Source organism: Pipistrellus hanaki (assembly GCF_964339955.1).
Source record: "Pipistrellus hanaki genome assembly, chromosome: 11".
Classification (NCBI taxonomy): Eukaryota; Metazoa; Chordata; class Mammalia; order Chiroptera; family Vespertilionidae; genus Pipistrellus; species Pipistrellus hanaki.
The window spans coordinates 43,714,615-43,736,671 of NC_140513.1; the positions used below are offsets into that span (position 1 = coordinate 43,714,615).

Genomic DNA, 22,057 nt, shown 5'->3' on the forward strand with positions numbered 1-22,057 from the left:
AGATCTTCACTTTTGACCACTGTCAAACTCAAAAATACTACTGTAGGTCAAGTCAGAGAAAAAAAGTACTTTGCTTCTACAGAAAATAAGACACAAAACAATTTAATAATTTCTCTAGTTTTCTGGGAAACCTGTGACTTGAATCAAATCACAAAAGTCATTTCTCTATCTTCTAAAACCAAGGCTTAGGCACTTTCTCGAAGATTAAAAGATTAAATAAACAAAAAACAATGTTAACTCATCCATTTAAGAAAATTCCCAAAACATAAGCTCTATAATGCCTATGTACAGCCAAAAGCTCTTTCTTAGTAAATATCATTAATAAACTCATCTAGAGTCATAATTCATCTGATGAGCCAGTTAATTATTAATTTTCATACATCATTTCATTTCCTTAGGCTACATTTAGCCTTTGTTACATTTTCCATTCCTTATGCTACAAGCATTTCTTACCCTGCATATAAACCTGATATTGAGGCACAAAATACTGGTAAGCCCACAAATTGCTCCTGCGCTGGTTTCTTATACATATGTCTAAGCCACCTGAAGTAAAATTTTTATTGATTCTTTTTATTTTTTTCCTTTGGGTTAATGATTGTATAATTTCATTAACACTGCCTTTTCAACATCGCTGCCTTGATCATTAATAGGCCCATGTTATTCCCATGGGCTTCTCTAGTTACAGCTTTTGTAGCCAGAAGAATATAGAAATGAAAGCCTATTGATAGATAATATAAGTTATTCTCATGCACGGCTGCCGGGGGAAGCACATTTTGCAATTCAATCAAGGACAGATAGAGCTGAATGTTCTTAGATCCCAGGAGTTCATTTTAATAAGCAGAATGTACCTTGTCCTAACACAGGTGACTGACTCCTCAGAAAAGATTGTATAAACAAAAGCCAATCGTGTTAGTCATTTTATTGGCAACAATATAAACACAACTATATTAGATGTCACCAATAAATCAAAATTATTCTTGTCTGCAATTTTAACAAGAGGAAAGTGCAAACATGGGCCTGTGAAGCTGGAGGATATTATAGAGGAAATGCATTGGATAGGTACAATATATTTTCTCTGTTATTGAAAAAGAGGGTACTATATTATGATTAACCCATAACAAAGTATAGTTGATCATTTCTGTGGTTTCATAACTTTTTCAGTGAAACTGACAGATTCACAGATTTTAAAACTTACACAGAAACAAGGTTGGGATAATTCCACATTATTGAGCAAAAATTTAGGGAGGTTATACCTGGTTATAGCCGGTCTAGTACATATAGACCATATAGACATTTGGACATTCCCATAGTCTAATGTTGGTAGTTTTAAGGTTATTAACATATTTATTTTGAATACTAAGATGTACAGATGTTATACAAACAACATAATGACTAGTATGATGAAATAAAAAAGAGAAAGTACATTTTCTAAAGCAGGATTAGCTCTATTATACCAATTAAAAAATATAAAGAGAAATTATAGTGTTCCCTTCAGAGACTCAAGACCATTCTTCCAAAGACCACTTAAAAAGATAATATAATGAACATTATGGATCCCATCTAATACAATCCCTGATTTTGTTTTATCTGTGGGTTCCAAACCCTTAGCTATCTAGTAAGGGATACATATATCTTAACTTTTAAAACAATTTTATATTTCATAAATTTTCTTAAAAATGAAAACAATATTTCCTATATTTATAGAGTAAAATATTTGACAGTGCCCTTTTAAATTTAAACCAGTGGCCATGATATTCAAAATATAGGTAGTAAATATGGACTGGACATAGAGGTAAGGAAGGACAGACAGGAAAAGAGGGACAGAAAGAATGGGAGAGGGTCATGAGGAAGAAAAAAGGAAGAGAGTGGAAAAAAAGGAATGACCAAATGCAATGGAGGAATTTATTCTCTAACTTAAAAATCAGAAGCATCACGTAGGACCTTATACATAATGCTATTACAATTTTGGAATTCTAGAAGAAATTCAGGACCTTCAGGATAATACTGCTTTAGGGAAATATTAAAAGTTCAGTGAACTCTCTTACAATCCACTTTCCACAGTTCAATGCATCTATACAACTCTGATATCCCCCAAGCTTACTCAATGTTACTACTTTCAGTAGTAATTACCTACAAATATTTCATTTACTTTGCCTCAGTCATTAACTCATCAATGAGTACAGAAAGTTCTAGAAAACTGTGACCCTACTGAAAATAGCAAGGGAGAGGGGGATTTCCTTGGTCAGCTGTAGAAAATCACACACAAAGAAAATGACTTGGAACCTAAAATATATTTAAGACAAAGACATGTAGCATAGCTGGCTGGAGTGAAGTCCCAATACACCAAAGCTGTGGGTTCGATCCCCGGTCAGATCACTTATAAGAATCAACTAATGAGTGCACTGGCCAAGGTTGAATATGGACCATAAGTTCCTAGATCTATGTTTAACAAAATTTTCTCTCTAAAGTAGTGTTTTCAAAACAATGGTGGACTCTGAAATGAATTATTCAACGATGAAAGAATTTTTATTACTAACTGGAATAAAATATTAGCTATTAATGTGCATTAAAATGTATTAATGATTAAGTATTGTTTTGTTTCTATTACTGATGGGTATACATGGCAGTATATCTATATGCATACTGCTCATTACAGTCAAAAAAAGCATTATAGCCAGTTATGCAAGCATTTGGACTATGTGCCTGCCCAAGTACCTATCAAGAACAGCTACTGATATAGACAGAGTTGAACTGCCAAACTAAAACAACTACCAAAATATAGCTATAATGAAGAAAAGATCTAAATGTTCAACATTTTCAGCTTTCTGGAAAAAAGGGATTAAATAATACAAGGCTGCACTCCTACCACTGTTGTCTTTTACTTTGTCTTTTACATACTATACATCAATTGATCAATTGTGCTCTATAAATATCACTTACTCAACCAAACAGAATCAGGATCAAAACGACTAAAAATTTTAGATCTTCCCCTTTGAGGAGGATAGATGACTCTTCCCTAGAATAAAATTTCATCCTTACAATGCTGAAGGGGGAGAAGTTTAAATTAATACATAACTGCCTTTGAGAACTGAGTTTTCTAAAATGTGTTCTTAATATGACTTAACCATCAGATACTCTGAAGAGGAATTTGAAATGGAAAAATGAACACATTCCCTATGATGTCACTGCTGAATTAATTACCTGAATTGCAAAGAGTGACTACCACATGGCCATGGTTTGAGACACAAAGCTTCTTCAGAAATATAAAAGAGAAGTAACTGGCTGAGGATTTTTCTTAAAAAAAAAAAAATCCTCACACAAGAAGATGCATAGGTAGCAAAATATGGCAAATGAAAAGCACATTCTTTGTCATTTAGTGTGTATAAATAACTACTCAGCCCATGTGAATAGCTATTTGCAAAGCTAAAAATTATAATCCTCTCAAAAAGGTAATAAACAGTTACCTATGAAAGATTCTAAAAATAAATTGAATTTATCACTCATTAAACCAAATATCTAAATATAATAAAGTATCCCTATTATGTGTAACTGAGTGATTTCTTTCCTTCAGTGTAATTGGTGACCAATGTAACTATTTTTAGCTGTTAGTAGACAGAAGTTTTATACAAGTGAAATAATGTTCAGTGACATCACTGAAGAAATATGAATGTCCACAACAATGACTAGGCCCTTAACCAACATGACAACATATTTATTAAAAAAAAAATTTAAATGAATGACTCAGTCAAGTTACAGACAGAAGTGGAATCCATTGGTCATGCTGAAAAGGTTGGGAAAACATTAATCCATTTCTTCACACACAAGAATAACAAGAATTTATACACAGCCCTGGTATCTGGTTAGTTTTTTGTGTACAGTATTCAGCAGGCCTAGAAATGAAACTCCATAGATGTGGCTCTGAATCTCAAGAATAACTGATATTTAGAAAGTCTAATCTCTGTATCAAGAAGCCGGGGTCTGACCTGGTGCTGTAATCCCATCTGCCCATCTGTAGGTAGGCAAGACTTACTGCACCTGAAGGAATGTGTAGTTGTTCCTATCCTTGGCCTTAAAAAGATAACATTAGACAAAAAAACAGCTTTCTTTAAGTCTGCTTTCAACTACTTAGAGCCTTCTCAATTCCCTGATTTTGTTTCCAAAGTGAAACATAGTTTGATCCTTATTTCTGTTCATCTTACCAAAATGCCTTAGAGTCCCACCTAACTGGTCTTTCCCCTCCTCTCTTTTTGCCCTCTTTTTCCCCAAATCCAGATCCCACTCGTGTTATAGGGTATTAAATAAGATCATGCATGTTACTTGCTTAGCACACTGCCTGGTACATAGAAGAACCCAATAAATGCTAACTATTTTACTTTACATACCTCTCTTAATATCCTTAACTTTCTACATAGCTTTATTTGTCTGTATTTTACCTTTCTGTCTAAATTCTAAATTCATTAAGCTTTGGTGCTATGTATAATTTATCTTTCAACATTCCCAAGCCATTATACACACAGTCTTATACTTACCTATTTATATTTTTCACACTACATGTAACATACATATAGTTTTCATACATTTATATATTTACACATTTGTATTTTTATACTATTCTGAAAAGATTGTATAGATAAAATGTGTAACTATATATTTACATATTTGTATCCTATATTTACCATTTGTTGCCTGAATAAATACAGTATGAGTAAGTTGTGACCACACAATCATGAATCCTACACTCTGTTTCCTGTTGAATCAGTTTAACTAAAGTTGCATATTTCCTAGTCTATTCCTCCTAACCTATTCCTTTCTCTATTAGCAAAGAGCTGCATAAAAACTCTGTTCCACTCTTCTGAGCAGGCACATTACTCTTGCTTGGCATACTCATGAACAATGAAAAATCCTAGCTAAAAGCCACAGAACAAATAGCCATTTTAGTACTGAGACCAGGCAGTTCTTTTGCTGTTGGGGGCAGTTGGTCCTAACAGAGGGACTGCCAAAAGTATTCTGGGTTGTCATGGTGGAAGATGTTCCTCAGCATTCTCCTTGCTCACCCTCAGCTGACTTCATATTACATGTTTCACTCATGTTATATGTGCATAGATTGTTCAGTCTCCCTAATCAGACTATCATGAGGATAGAATATAGGGCTTATGTCTCATTAGTTACCCAAATTACCTGACCTACTAACAGGTTGCTATGTCAGAAAAAGAAGCCAGGCCCAGGGGTGCATGCTAAATTCCGTTTACATATGGTATTATCAAAACAGGTAAAAATTAATATATCTGTTTGAAGTCAAGGTAGTGGTTACTCTGGGGCGGGGCGGGGGGGGGGAGAGAAAGTGGCCAAAAGGAACTAATAAAAACACTTCTGGGTGTTGGTAATGTTCTATTTCTTGATCTGTGTTCTAGTTATTTACCGTAGTTGTGTTCAGCCTGTGAAAATTCATCAAGCTTAAGACATACGCACTTTTCTAAATCATTATTTTACTTTATTTCAATAAAAAAAAACTTGGGTTTTGTGTCAGTTCTGTCTGAAATAAATTGAAAACTTGGAACTTGGGCATCTTTTAATCAAGTTCTCTTTAGTGTTACTTAAAAATTTTGCTGTATGTCTCAACCTCCTGGAATTAGTCAGGCAGCATGCTTTTATTGCACAGATTTCCTATGTGCCCTTCATTTGTTTCTCAAATTTACTTTCAGTCCTGATGGATTCTTAAATGAGAAGTTAGAGTTAAGTCTGTATTTCCACCTTCTTTAGAATATCCTCTATAGAAAATAATTACCAAAAAAAAAATGACTTTTACAGGGAAGAGAATGTGCCCTGGATGCCATTCTAAATTGTCTCCTTCTTCCATATTATGAAAGAATTACAAATTAAAATTCCAACTCCAGAGATCAATAACTACAATATGATAGAGACAACAGTGGGATGAAAGTCCTCAGATTTAACTTACTAGCAGGAAAGAGCACTCAGAAAAGAAGGACTAAGAACAAGAACACTGAGCTCTCTTCTACAACAACGGAAAGACCACTTGCTGTCATGTAAATGAGGGCAGGCTGATACAAAACATTTACTTGCTACTATTTAACCTCACCATCCTGGCTATTTTGGCCCAACAGGAATTTCACTCACTACGTGAGGTGGACCCTGGAGTCCATCAAAAAAAGTTGCTTTTCCTATTTGGAATAATGATCATTCCTTCCAAGTAAACTAACCGACCCCAGGTATTGAATCACTGACAAAACGATTACTATTAAGAAACTTGGATTTAATCAGAAGTCAGTAGGAGATGCTTCCTCAAAATTGGTCCAATGTAAACCAAGGAGAGAGACTGTTATAGCAGCAATTGGATTTCACTGCTCATCCTCAAGGGCCGCTGAGTCCTCTGAGCAACAAAGGAAAGGAATTCAACTATCAGTAAGGAAAGGCATTTTGAAAGTAACTGGAAAAGAAATGGCCCCCGGCTCTAGGGCTAAGTCAATTAGTGAAAACACGTAACAACTGTAATGCACTTAAAGGCTATCCTTAAACTTCAGCGTGTTCCCAATTGCCAAAGTAGCATAATTTCAAACTCCTGTCTCTAAATAGCTTCAAACTTTCCCCCAACAACCTTCATTGCAGCCTTTTTCTGCAAACCTTTGCAGGCTGCACCTGTTTCACACATTACCTCTGGAAGCAAACTTAGAGAAGAAAAGAGAGGGAATATGGAGATTTAAAGTAACACAAATCAATTTTATACCAAAACAAATTTTTTTCCAGTTTAGTGTAAAAAGAGAGGTCTAGTGGAGAACTCAGAGAAGGGGAAACAGACATCTGGCGAACTCCCAAGGCAGAAACCATGACTCATCAAGGCTTTCAGAGGGGACAGGAGACTGCATTTGTCTTGAGTTCACCTTCAGGCCAATAAAAGGCTCTCTAAACTGAGACTGGGAAACTTGAGTGTTTGTCCTGTGTCTGACAACTGGCTGTGGGGCCTTCAGCAAAACCCTAAAAAGTTTCTGAATCTCTGTTTCCTCATCCGAGGATGATCTCTGAGAAAGGTTCCATCTGGCTTGAACAGACTAGAGTCTAGTCACTAGACAGCACTTGAGATTTCAAGTTCCCATAGCCTACAGAGGGCTGGCCCGCTGGGGGGAGCTGCAGACCATCCCTCTCCTCTCAAACTCCAGGGCCAGGGGCCCAGATTCTGGGAGCTGCTGCAGTCCTGGGAGAAGGAGGGAGAGAGAGTTCAAAGCCCTTCTCTCTATAAAAGGGGGGCTGCAATGACAGATCCAGTCCCCACAGACCCTGAACCTCGCGATTCCAGAAGTACCCTCCACATCTCCACCCCCTGCCCCAGGGCTTCGATGCTCCAGGCATGAGGGTCTGGGAAGCCTGGGGGAGAAAGGAGGTAGAGGGGGCGGGGTAGGAATAGGAATACAGAGCAGAGGTGCTGGGTGTCTCTCTTCCAGGAGAAGAGCTGGAGAGATCGGGGGACATACTGGGAACACGCCAGGCGAGGGAGAGGTGCGGGGGGCATGGAAGGAGAAGAGCAGCCCTCTGTCTGTTCCTGACTCCCCTAGCTTGGCTTTCCGGGGGTCGGGGGTCTCTCCGTGAGGAGCAAGGGGCGTGCCTGGGAGCAGAGGCAACACAGCCCGGCCCTGGGCGCCTGGCTGCGACTGGTCAGTTCCAGACCGCCTGGGCCCCAAACCTTCAGCCCCGTCCGCTAGCGAGCTCAGCAAGACAAAACAAACTGGTGCGGGCTTCCTGTTGTGCAACCCAGCTCCTGAGTAAGTCGGGGCGAAAGAGCGCCAACGCTGGCCCACCGCTGGGAAGCCCTGGCGACCCGGACCCAAGACCGCCCGGCCTGAGCGGGAATCCGGAGGGAGCCGCGGTCCCGCTCGCCGCTCTGGAGCGCAGGGCCCCCCGAGGGGCCAGTGTCCTCACCCTCAGGTGTCCTTTCACTTCTGCCTCCCAAATGTCCCCAGCAAGTCCCAGGGCGCGACCCGCGACGCCAGAAGCGACCTTTCCCAAAGTGTCTCCCTCCGGGTACCTAATTGAATCATCCATAGGATGACAAATCTGGCAGGGCCAAGTTTTCCAGACACTTGGGTGACTTCCTCATCCCTGAGGTGACTTGTCAGCTCCAGTGAGTAACTTGGAAGTGTCGCTCCGGGCAAGGTGTGTGTCTAGGAGGGAGCCGGGTGCTCACTCACGCTTTCCTGAGCGCAGCTCCACCGACCGACTTCAAAACACACACACACACACACACACACACACACACACACAGGGTCATTTATAGGGACTGGAGCCGTGCGTGGGACAAAGTCCCCGAGGCTGAGACATTTCCCAAACACTGCTGACATTTTGTCGGGCCCCATAAAAATGTAAACGGGAGGTGATGAGCCGGGCAGGGAGGGTGCGCGTCTGCATGTGTCTTCGCATTTTGCAGCAGCGGCGTGGGGGGTTATAGCTACCGCCAGGAGGATGTGGGTCACCAGACCGTCCTCGCGAGGAGCTAGGGTACCCCCGACCCAAGGACCTGTGGGGAGCCATGGGGACTTGGGCTTGAGCAGGACACAAGCGTGGAAAACAACTTTCGTGAAGCTCCGCGCGCACACACACACACACACACACACACACACGTGGAACTGGCAAAGACAACTACAGCCCCCTGTGCACGAGAGACCTCAGGTCACCCCATCAATTCCGACTTTTTTTTTTTTTAAGTTTCCCTTCAGTGAAGACTTCATGAGTTACATGCACAACCATGCCCGTGCGCCCTGTAACTTTCCCTGGTTATGGAGCCCTTTGGCCCCCTGTAGTTGAAAAAAAAGAGAGAGAGAGAAAGAAAGAAACACATAAAATAAAAAACTCTCCCTAATTAGAGAAACTTTAAAACCTTGTTGATTTCCTTTCCGTTCTCTACACTGGACGCTCTTGGGCAACTGACAAGAGCGCAGCTTGGATCTGTCTTTGAGGGTCGCTATCTCAGTAAACAGATCTTTTATTAGAGAATCCTGGGGTGGGGATGCGCGTATCTTTAAAGCCGCGCAAACACCGGCTCAGCCTGGAAAACTATTTCTAATCCCTAGTTTGTGTCTCCCGGAGTTCACTCCCCCACACACACTTTAAGGCGGCCGGCTTCATCCCCTCTGCCACCGGCGAGCAAAGTTCCTATGGCATCCACTTACCAGGTAACCGGGATTTCCAAAACAAAGTCGGGCTGCGGGTCCCTTCCCCCGGCCAGCCTGCGCCAGTGACAGCGGGAGGCCAGCGCCGGCGAGGAGAAACTCGGGGCTCCAGCCCTTCAGCACGCTCCTCCGCGGGCTCTGCCTCCTTCTGAAATGAAAACTCCCATCCCAGCCCGCGGACGGAGCGCGGAAACCCGGCCCCAGTGCCCTGTGTGCGCGCGCGTGTGCGAGGGCAGCGGCCGCGGGGGGGTGGGGGGGTGGAGGCAGAAGGGGGGTGGCTGGACCCTCGGCATCAGCTTATTCTCCCCCCGCTCCACACACACCCACCCACACAGACGCAAACAGTGTTTGTAAAAAGTTGAGTTTCGACTTGTGTCTCGCCTGTCCAGCTCATCCTCGCCCTGGGCCGGGGGTGCGTCTGGGGGCCGGCCTGGGACACTGGCTAATGGGCTTCGGCGGGTCCCATGGGGAAGGGCCGGTGCGAGCCTGGACGGCTCCGGGCGGCGCTGGTGCCCGTGCGCGCCGCGCTCCGGGCTGCCCGAGCGGCGCAGTGCGGACGCGGCCACGGGGATCAGGGAAGGGGTGGAAGGGAGGGAGGGAGAGAGGGAGGCGGCCCTGGGAGGCGTGTGGATGTTAGTGCGGCTGCGAGGGCCGGCCTGTAGCCAGCTGCTTCCTGAGTGTGAGCCGAAGGGGGAGGGGTGAAGGGTGGGGGCGGGCTCGCTGGTCACCAGGCTGGCCAATTCCAAGGCTGAGCTTGTGTCTCTCTCTCAGCGCATTAACACACTCACTCCTAACTTTGCACCAAAGAGTCCAGAACTCCAAAACAGGGAGGCTAGGGCAAGGAGACACTTTGCCTTCTTCTTGGGCCTTATTTGGTGAACTGGCTTTTTTCTTTAACATGAAAAGGCAAGAGCACTCATACTGTATTTGATGTCAAGTCCTAAAGAACAAGAGAAAAAATAAATAAAACCAGAAATAAAACGGAAAGAAGAAAAACGAATAAGTAAAAAATGGCAAAAGTGTCTTTCAAATATACAGGATTGGATGCACATAACTTCAGAAATAGGTGAATCTCAGAGGATGCTTTTGACATCTTATTACAATAAAATAAGGCATAGGCAGAGGAGAGTGGAAAGTGATGGAAGTGTTACAAGGATGTAAAATTCTAAACAGGATGCTAAGATTGGAGGCACATTCCCTGCCTATGTTGCATCTATTAGCAGTACTTTCTCCTTAAGAATTCAACATCCTCAGCTTCATGCCCCCACCTAAGCTGTGACCCCAGCCCTTCTGCTTGATTTGATCAGACCCCTGAAGAGGTTGGTCAACTGTTAGTGGTTCCCCACATGTATTGCCACAGATGCACAGACTTCCATCTTGGGAATCAATACATGTGAAGTACACACACAAAGCACAATGCATATAAAACAAGTATCCTTGTTAGGCCTTTCTGCAGTGAGAGGATTATTCTCTGTCGTGAAAGAGGATATCTCAAGACACTTAGAATTTCACCAGACCTTATATTTTATTCTAGGGCTCTCACTCAAATATAAATTAGCATTCAGGTAGTAGGTGCTATGATCAAAATAGAAGCCCTCAAGTATACAAAAGTGACCCAACCCAGAAAAGCAAACCAAAAAGACTGACAATTTTATCTTATTTCAGAAATAATATTAAATTTGGTCTGCATCCATGATATTGACCCAAAAAGGGCCAATTTTACAGAACTTCTTATGTTTTATTGTGATCTACTTTTCAAGACTCCCTTTAGGGAAAAAAAAAAAAAAAAAAAAAAAAAGGTGTGTTTTTTTTCCCCCTTTCCTAAAGACAAGCTCACCAGAATATTTGTCGACAGAAGAGAAGAGAGGGAAAGAAATTAAAAAGTGCTTAGGATACATCATTCTATCAATTTTCCAGTTTCTTTCTCTCTTCATCTCCTTTTAAAAGCAAGTATCCAAGCCCAAGATGGCAATCAATGAGTTCAACCACACACAAGAAAAGAAAATACTAATAAAATGAAGCATGCAGCAAATCACAAAAACAAAGAAACCAAGTACTGGAAATTGCCATGATTATTCCATTGTGGCTAGTTATTGCAACATGCCTGACATTCAAATAAAAACTCTTCCTCATTAACTCCAGCCTTCAGGAGCAGAGCAAGAGGGAAACACTGACCCTTCAGTGCATCATTGGGAATTCTCTTCATCCAGATTCTTGTGCTGTATGGACTGCTCCCCAGGAATAAGACAAGGCTGGGTGGAGACTGCGAAAAATCTTTCTAATGTGCTTCAAATACCATTTCAAACACAATTAGGTTGATGCCTGAAATGATATCCTAGGGGCTTGCAGAAGCTTCCAAACTTCCAACTTGGTCAGAAGAGCTTAGCTGGAAGAGAAAAATATAGTGCTACTCCCTACTTTAATCAATGGCTCATGGAAATAAAACACTGGAAAAGTTATTAGTCATCAATCTGGAGATCCCCAAAATTATCTTCATTTATAAGAGCCTAAGGGTGGGAATGCCATTTTTTTTACTTGGGTGGAATTTTCATGAGCCTCTAACATTCCTAAGACATTTACTACTAAATAGGTACAGTGCTGAGGTTGACTTTTTTTTTTTTTTTTGCCAGGAATGTAGATATGCAATGTCCTTACATTCCATGGGATACAGTAAAAATGCAGCGCTTCCAATACAACCCTGGAGTGACTCCGAATGAGATCTGCACCTCTTCTGGACTGAATCCTTTAGCTGGGGGAGGGGAGAATAATGAGAGATGGTGGGAAAGGAAATAGTGACATTCTTCCTTCCCCACGAGCTCTTCATCATGCTTAGGAATCATGCACGCCCTGGCAGCCTTTCAGACAGAAAGGTGGGTCTATAATCCATTCGTATCTTTCCTCTCTGGAGCCTTCAGTTGTATCTATCTCAACTGCTGACTCAGATAGGACAGCCCAGGGCTGATTCTGTAGATAGGGCCCTGCTGCCAGCTCGAGTCCAGTTCTCATTCATTTGAGAAACAGTCAGTGAGTATTTATTCTGTCGAAGGATTAGGGGTAAAGAAATTAACACTTGTAGGCACTTTGCATGGAAGGATGTTACATAAAGTATTTTGCCCAGTTCCTGGGATATAGTAAACACTTAAGAAATCATGGCTTTTGCAGACATTATCTCATCTATTCCTCAAAGCAATCTTATGTGATGGCCACTGGTAGTCTCCTATTTTTAAGCAAAGAAGCTGGAGCTCAATAAACAGTTAAAAAGGAGTGAAAGGTAGAGCTAGATTTGCCAGTCTAGAAGCCCCAAGTTCTTTCAACATTGATGTCCTACAAAATAACTGCCTGTTCTTGAAATATACAGAAAGTACACTAAACCTATATAAAATACAAGGAATCTTTTTTTTAATATACTTTATTAATTTTTTACAGAGAGGAAGAGAGAGGGATAGAGAGTTAGAAACATCCATGAGAGAGAGTCACTGATCAGCTGCCTCCTGCACACCCCCTCTGGTGATGTGCCTGCAACCAAGGTACATGCCCTTTGACCGGAATCGAACCTGGGACCTTTCAGTCTGCAGGCCGATGCTCTATCCACTGAGCCAAACCGGTCTCGGCAGTACAAGGAATTTTGATTAATGTCAGGTAAGTACCACCAAGTGTGGAAGAGGTGGAAATAATTTTCTACAACAGTATAAGGAATAGTACAGCTATTTGAGCTGGACTTCAAACAACGGGTAGGAGACTGATAAACGAAGATGATTCCAAGTAGGGGAATCTGTATTAGAAAGAGCATAAAAGATATGGATCTGCTCTCAAAGCTGGAGTACAAAATCAGGACATTTACAATCTCATAGCTGTAGCCCTGAAACACAGCAAATGGGAGCAACCTAACAGCAGACTTTCAGAACTGTTATTTGTGTCTGAGTTATCTGACAGCAAACTATTTACAAACTTACAAGGAACTATGATTAGATTCTCCTGAAAAGTGTCTACTCTACAGAGAGAGGTTTTTAACCCCAGAATGAGAATAAGTTCAGCTAACAGCAACAGTGATTGTATGCCCAGCTATAAACACACACACACACACACACACACACACACACACACACACACACACAGCTGGCAAGATTCCAGTTATATAGAAATGAAGTGGAAAAAGTATTTGCCAACTGAAAAAAAACAACTAAATGTGTAAAATGGAAAATCTCATTTTACCTTCCTGAGTAGTACAAACAGTGGAATGTTATCAGTGCTTGATACCCTAATAAAGCTTTTAAGTTAATCTTTTTACTAATTTTGCCACAAGTACAGTCAGCCAATAGTCTCTTGCTTACACAATCAGTAATGCAATTTTTAAAAATTATAATTGACACCCATTATATTCATAGCATCATACCTCTTTTCCTTTCTAAGGCCAAATTATAAATCAGAGTCTAAACTGAAATGTGAAATATTTTACTCCATAGAGTGTCTCCACATCTTTTTTGATTGGAAAAAGTTTTCTTCCTATTTTATACAAATTCAAATGAGATGCATCTAATATTCTACAAGGTTGATTTTATATTCCTTGACATATTACTAAGGTATATGTAAAAAAAAAAGTTGATTAAAATAAAAATATAAACAATATTCCACAGGCAGGCAGTTTCCTACTCTTTTACCACTTAGCATCTATGCTGGCTACTTAAATATAGTGTTGTAAAATTATTTCCCTGATCATTATACTATCTTACCCAGAACGGCCTTCTCTAAGTACCTTCTAATATCAAAATTTATATTTCTTCATAAGTCTTCCATGGCCTAGCAACATTACTTGGCACTAGTAAGTTTTTAATGCTAATTGAATGAAATAAATGAATGAGGAAGTAAAAGAATGGTTTCCCCACTCTCAGATATTATGAATAGCACTAACAATGGTCCCTGTGTGTGTGTGTGTGTGTGTGTGTGTGTGTGTATGATTATTTCAATACTATAAATAGTCTAAACATCTATCATTCTTGTTCTGTGCCCCCAGGCTCTTCATTGTAAACTGAAGATTAAAATACTACTTTCTAATTCGTAGGGAATACAAGTCAATCTATTCAATACTGAGAGTTAGGAGGGTGAGCATCTCCCTCCATTGCCCTGTGACCCTTTCACTATCTGACACCCCACTACCTCCTTAACACCATAGCACATCAGGTCATTTGCACTATACCTTGAATTCTACCAAAACGAAAAATATGTACTAAGTTATGGGGAGAGGAAGAGAAATATGGAATGAGATTTCACCGAGGAAGATGATTATTTTTAATGAGAAGAAATAAAGAAGGAAGGACAGCATTAGAATACCATCGGGATGGTTGAATAAACAAACAAGTTTTGGGTAGAATTAAGCCTTTGGAGGGAAAAAGTGATTTTGTGAACTTACAGACTCCTGACTCACCTCAGGTTCTAAATACTAGTATACCTGCAAGGAGTCTGAATACATTTAGAAACTTTCTATAAATTCTAAATCCCCATGATGCTAAAGCACTTGGGGTGTGAGGGGTTCACATGTATAAACATTTCTATCCTCTTTTAACTATGTAGAGCAGACACAAGTCCACTGGACAACTGCCCCAAATAAGATCTGTCCTGAATATCAGTGTTGGCTCCTTTTAGGCTGGGGGATACTGTTTCAAGTTCATTATCTGCATTATCTCACTTAATTCTAACAATATCCTAAAGCACAAACTTCCATAGCAGAGAGAAGTGGACTGTCTTTCAGTTCACTCAACAGATAGGAAAATGGCCAGGCTTCAAATCGAAAGAGTTTCTCACATTAACCATTACTCTATTATTCTTACAGGGCAGGGAGCCATGCTTCCACTAGATATTTATTTGTTCATTCGCTCAGGCTGGGTGGTGTGTTGGAAGGAAGGTGGACTTTGGAATCAGAAAACCTAGAAATCCAGATTGCACCACTTACTGGAAAATATTGTGCTGGTTCCTGAACTACTAGGGACCTCAGTTCCACCACCTGAGCTATTGCAAAGATTGAATGGGAATTGTAACACTGGGTAGCACTCATGCAACCAGGGATTTCCTTTATTGATAAGAAACATGGCCCAAGAGCTTAAAGGGAAATTAACCCCAGCTCCAGCTCCAGGAATTGCTGATGACTGTGAGGGAATACTCCTTCCCTGGTCAAAAGTAAATGGTTCATAAATAAGGACCTAAACCAATCAGTGAATGGCATTCTCCTAGCCAGAAGGATTGGTTCAATGGTTCATCTGGACCAATGAGACGTTCTCATGAGTGGCGGTTTCTAAGGAAAGTAGTTTTTCTTTCTAGTGACCCCCTGAAACAGTGGCCTTTTTTCTGTGTGTTGTCTTTCTCAGTTTTCAGAAAATGTAGACATCAGGAGCTGGAACCCTTATGGAACTATACTTGATCTCCATCCCATCTCTAGATTTTTTTTCCTTTGTGGAAGCCAGTAGATCACTTTAAAAAAAAAAATAGCTGACAACAACTTATATAGGTATCTAAAGTGTTCAGAACAACATGGAGAGTGGTGATAAGCAAGACAAACTTAAAGGGGGTTGCCATATGATAAATTCTTAAATCATTTTTGTGACATCATTTCAACCTGGTAATTTTTTAAAATTAAATATGGCTTATGCTCTTTTCAAGATCCTCCTACCATTTTGTCAAGATAATATTAAGCAAGAGATGATCCTCTTCCTCACTAATTACACAATGCTTTCAGACCAGCTGTCTACTTTTAGGGCATCAGATAGATTAGCTGATCCATTTGGTTGTTAGACAAATGCCTTAGTCAGGTCATTTCTACATGTTCTCAGGAATTAGTTAACAAATGTAGCCACAAAACTCAGCACATAATGGGAAATATATGCCTTCCCAAATTCCTATTAAAATTGGACTTTATCTCATTCCCAGATTAAACAAAGCCAAGATTTTCCTGGAATGACAATTAGAAATAAAAAAAATAATAAATAAATAAAGATTTGTATAGAAATACCTTCCCAGGCATCTCTGAGTCCCACTCATTTTTCTTATCACTGCTGTTACCAATCCTACCTTAGAAAGGTCAGTTCAGCCCTAGCCAGTTTGGCTCAGTGGATAAAGCACCGGCCTTCAGACTGAAGGGTCCCAAGTTCCATTCTGGTCAAGGGCACATGCCCAGATTGTAGGCTAGATCCCCAGTAGGGGGCTTGCAGGTGGCAGCCAGTCAATGATTCCCTCTCATCATTGGTGTTTCTATCTCCCTTTCTCTTCTTCCTCTCTGAAATCAATATATATATATATATATATATATATATATATATATATATATATATATATATATATATATATATATTTTTTTTTTAAAGTTCAGTTCAGCTTTGAACATTCTTTTCCCACTCCCATGTCTTCTGTCTTCCATTTTATCTAACCAGATGTCATTTAAAACTTAGGTATAGATACTATTTGGGGCTGTTAAGAGGCAGGGGCAGCCATGGTTGTATGGCTCAGCTGGTTGGCATGTCATCCATACACCAAAGAAAGGTTGAGGGTTGATTCCTGGTTTGATGCCCTGGGTAGGGGCATGTATAGGAGGCAAATGATCAATGTTTTTCTCACATCCCTCTCTCTCTCTCTCTCTCTCTCTCTCTCTCTCTCTCTCTCTCTCTCTCTCTGTCTCGCTCTTCCCACCCCCTTTCCTCTCAGCAAAGGCAGAGAGTCCTTAGATTCAAGCTTAATTTAGAACCCAGCAGTTAGATCATTTGAACTTGATGATAGTGATGCCATCTGAGCAGGTTGCATAGATCAGAAATGTTCTTCCTGCCACTGTTTTCTTTTTACTTCCAGCAAGAAGTGGACATTAAGGAGAAAGTGAGGCTGGTAAGCTATAAGCCATAGCTTAAGACAGGTTAATTATGGCAATAAAAACAGCTCACATATATTTGGGATTTGTTATGTGTGAGGAGCTGAGCAAAGTACTTGAAATTCTTAATCTCATTTAATCCTCACAGGTATCAGTCTAGTAAGTGGTAGAGATAGGATTTAGCACCCAATTCCTGTGGCTCTAGGGCACATGCTCCTAGCTGTAACACCGAGCCACCTCACAGAATACTGCTTATTGTAAGACATTTTGATAATATGTAGTAAACATAATTGTATGTAAAATTTAAGAACAAAATATATTATTTAAATGGTACATGTAATGACCTTTTATATGACTCTACCAAGTAATTTTGAATTACTGTAGTTCTTCCAAACCTGCCTCACTCTCCAAAGCCCCCAGGCATTTACATCTGCTGTTCTGTCTGCCTTCCTTTACTGTCCATTTCTCCTCCTATTCTGTGAGCCATTCATTCTGTTGTAAGAGGAATAATGCCCTCCCCCTCATCACCAATGTCTGTTTCCTAATTCCTGGAGCCTGTGAATTCCATTAGGTTACATGACAAAAGATAATTAAGGTACAGGTGAAATTAAGGGTACTAATAAAATGTTCTTAAAATAGGGAGATTATCCTGGATTGTCTGGGTAGGCCCAATGTAGTTACAAGAGTCCTTAAAAGTAGGAGAGGGTGGCAGAAGAAGAGACACAGAGAAAGCAATGCGACAACCATGAAAGCAGGCCAAAGAGATGCTATGTGCATGGCTTTGAAGATGGAGGAATAGGCTAGGAGCTAAGGAATGCGGACAGTCTCTAGAGGCTGGAAAAGGTTATGAAACAGAACCTCTAGAAAGGAATGCAGCCCTGCTGACACCTTGATCTTAGCCCAATGATACCCAGGTTCGACTTCTGTCTGATAGTACTGTAAATATAAATTTTGGTTAGTTAAGCCTCTATGTGGAAGGTAATTTGTTATATCAACTATAGAAAACTAATACCTTCCAAGCTCTCCTAGCACCATATGCTCCGGGTCTTCACAGAATATAGTCCTTACCAGTATTGAATGCTCATTATACTACTATTTGGGAATCAGGTCTATACATTGCAGGCCTTCCCTTAATTCCTTCAGGAGCACTATGAATGGGCCTCAGATTGATCTGAGAGCCTCAGCTCTGCCTCTGCTCACTTTCTGCGGGGAGAAGGGGCAATGATAAGTGAAGTGACGAAAAGGCTGGAAGAGGTCAGGAAGCAGGAGGATGTAGGAAGGAAGAGGATATAGGGGTTGACAGAGGAGATAAATAAAGAAAAGGAAAAGGGAAACAATGAGGTCGGAAAAGAGAAAGAAGGAAAGGGAGATAGAGGAAGATCTGCAAGCCTGATGGTGGGAGACAAGAGGGAAAGAGAGAAGCAGGAGGAAGGAGCTTGCTCCCTGCTTTCCCATCTCCCACTAACCACCCTCTCTGCCTCCAGCCCACTCTTGGGATCCAGCTCTAGTGTGTCCTCCCTGTGTGGTTCTCATGATGGTTGCCCTTTAGAATACCTGGAGAAGCTCTTCATACAACTTGACAGGACTCACCCAGAGATTCTGATTAATTGGCCTGGATGTGATCTGTGCATGGGACATTTTTAATCTTCCAGGTGCCTCTAATGGGCAGCCAGATGCAGACCCACTGTCAGAGCCCTCTCTGACCTCTCCTCCATTCACCCAGAATGGGCCCTGCTTTCAAATTCAGATCACTTGTCTGTGTCCCACACTTGGCCCTTATCGCCTAAAGCTGGGGATGCTGCATCCAGATGATTTAAGGAACCAGGCCCTGCATACAAACTGATGGGATTCAGCCATGGCTCCACACTAACAGCTGAGCAACCGTGGGGAAGTCACTTAACCTTTCTGTGCCTCTCCATCTGCAGAACAGGAATAAATATAGCAATAGCATTCCAGTGTTGTTTTGAAGGCTAAATGAGTTAATATTGCACTTAGAAGAGAGTCTGCCGCACCAAATGTACAAAATAAGCATTTGTTAGATAAAATAAATTCAGCATGTCAGTCACCTGCGTTACTCTGTCTTGCCATGCTGTTTGGCCTTTTGTGTATATGACTTCTCCCAGCCCCACAGTTAACAACTGGGCTCTCCTGTAATTCCCGCTACACCAAAGCCATTGTGCTCTCACAACTGACATCAATAAAGTCTGTTAAAAACAAAGCAAAATCAGGAAACAATTTAAAAAACATAATCTGTTCATTAAAACCAAGAACTGGCTATGAGTTCAGAATTTTTTAAAGAGCAGTGGTTTAAATAATTCTCACTTCTCCCTGGAGCTGCTCCCAAACATGCAAGGCCCACAGAATAGGGGCACAAGACACATGCAATTGAAGGAGAAGTAGGGGAGTAAAAGGAAATCCATGGTACTGAGGAATCCTGAAGTGGTACTGAAACCGAGCAATTCTGACTCTCTGACCAAGGTTCAGAAGGAACTAGACTAAGAAAGAAGGGTGGAGGAGGTGGGGAGATGTGCAGGTAAGGGGAATGAAAGGTGGTGGAAAGCAAACTTTGATTCATAATTATGCCAAAGATTGGCAGAGCCTACATTTCTATCTGGACGATGATTTACATATACACACATATACATTTTTAACTCTGAAAGTAAATACTCCATATATGTTTTATTTACTTTCATTTCTTTTTTATCTTTACCAGTTGGCCAATTTTTTTTCCCTTCACATTTCATCAGAAGACCCTCACTGCAATAAGTAACTCTGCTTGGGAATGGTAGAATAACTCTGAAAAAGACATTTGAGACAAAATGTAAAACTTTGTATTAGGGTACAACAACATTTACAAGGCACAAATTTGACAGCCAAAAGATTTCTCTCCAAGGTATTAAAAAAAATGTCTGTGTTCTATTTTCAAAGAAACCAAATAAGACATGGTCCCTGAATCACTGTCTGGATGCAAACAGCATTTGGCTTTGATCTGAGTTGTTGAAAACTATGACCAATTTATCCTGCGATGCCAAACCATCAGAGAATGTTTTTAAGTCTGGATTTCCATATCAGGATTCACTACACACTTTTTCTCTTCATTTCACATTACATGGGGCCAAAATAAAATAGTAATTCCAACAGTATATGTAGTTGGGATGATGATTTTAATTTCAGGTATAGCCAAAGAGTAGAAAAGCTCTGTTCCAATAGACATATTCCTGTGGCCTGGGAAAAATATAAAAACATAATTGAGCATTAATTGAGATTATTTGATTTAAACCCTCTTCTCTACTGTATTATTAATGACTTCATAGGCAGGCACGGATGGCTTCCAATTAAATACATGATCAGGAAAATATCAGTTTCCTAGTGTATGTGTCCCAACGAATCCACTCAGGACCCTGGCTGCTACCAGCCTCCCTGCTCCCCACCACACCTGGTCCAAGAAATCACTGGTCATTTTCTGAATTTTATTTGCAAATTTAAACCCCATATATGCCAATATAGGTGAGGGGGAATGGGTCCAACCTAACAGGGAAGCCCATCAGCCAGTCTTCCAAGCATGTGAAACATACCAACAACCTCCAATAACAAGTCAATGACCCAGGACTACACACCTCTGGGTTCTGGTGGATTTTTTTTTTTTAATGCCAAGAGGATTTGATCAGCACATCAAGTCCCCAAAGCACTCTATCAGTATCCCTATGAAAGTAGAGTAAGTAGAGGTGGTCATATTGATGTTTTACACAACCTTTCTCTGTTTTAGGATGTCCAAATCACCTGAAAGCAGATTCTTGTCTAAAATCATGTTGGACCTAAAGATTTGTACTCATTCTGAATCCTGGGGGCATCTCAGTGTTTCTGTACAGACACAGTTTAGAGGAATCAGAGGGCAACAGGTAGCTTCTAAGGTTGGAAACCACAAAGGTACCTAATCTTAAAGCTTGAAGTATCCTTCCAGGAGTTCTGAATTCTAAGGGGTATGTGATTGGAAGGAATTACCTTTTGTAATTTCATGTATTTTTATTTGAGGTACCTTATTCTGAGCAGAGGTCCTTAAGCTTCATCAGACTCCCAAAGCACTAAAAAATTTCCTACTCCCACAACTCCACAGTCCAGCTTTCTTTTAAAAAATATATATATATATTTTTGTTGTTGTTGATTTCAGACAGGAAGGAATGAGAAAGAGGTAGAAACATCAATGACGAGAGAGAATCATGGATATATTTCTCCCCAGGCCTCCTGCATGCCCCTCTACAAGGGATCAAGCCTGCAATCCAGGCATGTTCCCTGACCAGGAATAGAACCATGACGCTCATAGGTCGACGCTCAACCATTGAGCCACCACGGCCAGGTGGCTTTCTTATTTTGAAGCTGTCTATGCCCACTGTCCATTCCCTCCACTCCAAAATCACTCCGAGCCTAACTACCATACCTACATCATCTGCCGCTCCCACACTTATTCTGAAGTCCCCTCTCTGCCTTCCCCAACACCAAGCCTCATCTAGCCTTATCAAATACCTCTGCTCCTTTCAGTCATCTCCACTGCTTTCTATGATACTAATACTGTGTGTTTTTATGGGTGTGGTTTTTTTCCCTTCAAAATCTGTTAGTAATGGCTGCCTGATGGGATCAGGAAAGTGGCTAGATCAAGAAACTGACATTTTAATTTTTAGAGTGAGGCTGTTTTGATTTAAAATCAGAAAACAGAAAATGTGTGTGTATTTTAAGTTCTGTGTTCTATTCTTCCTGCTAATTTCTCCTTGTGCTTTCTCTTATTCCTCTTTCTCCTTCAGCCATCTGAATGTGCTATTCCCCAGATTGTCTTTGCTTCTTTTCTCATTTCTGTTAGAATCTGCTCTCACTCCAGCATGGCACAGTGAAACTTAAGGCAGCAAGGCTTCGGAGCTTGTGAGCTTGGGTTTGAACCCTGACGCTGCTAGCTACGCATCCTCAGCCAATGATTTCATCAACAGGAATAGCCAACAATTCCTATGTGCTTACCCAAGCCAGGCATTTTACATATATTAATTCA

The 22,057-nt window shown here is 40.9% G+C and overlaps 1 protein-coding gene and 1 long non-coding RNA gene across 4 annotated transcripts in view; one reads left to right on the plus strand and one right to left on the minus strand.

The window, feature by feature from the left end:
- The window catches only part of GLIS3 (GLIS family zinc finger 3), a 430,490-nt gene extending 420,737 nt beyond the window's left edge, over positions 1-9,753 (minus strand). For all 3 annotated transcript variants that reach the window (XM_084899491.1, XM_084899488.1, XM_084899486.1), the window contains exon 1: positions 9,177-9,753. The gene's annotated coding sequence lies outside the window, so the exon portion shown is untranslated. The remainder of the gene's footprint in view (positions 1-9,176) is intronic.
- Positions 1-22,057, plus strand: part of LOC311630503 — an 84,863-nt gene that overhangs the window by 1,725 nt on the left and 61,081 nt on the right. The window lies entirely within an intron of this gene.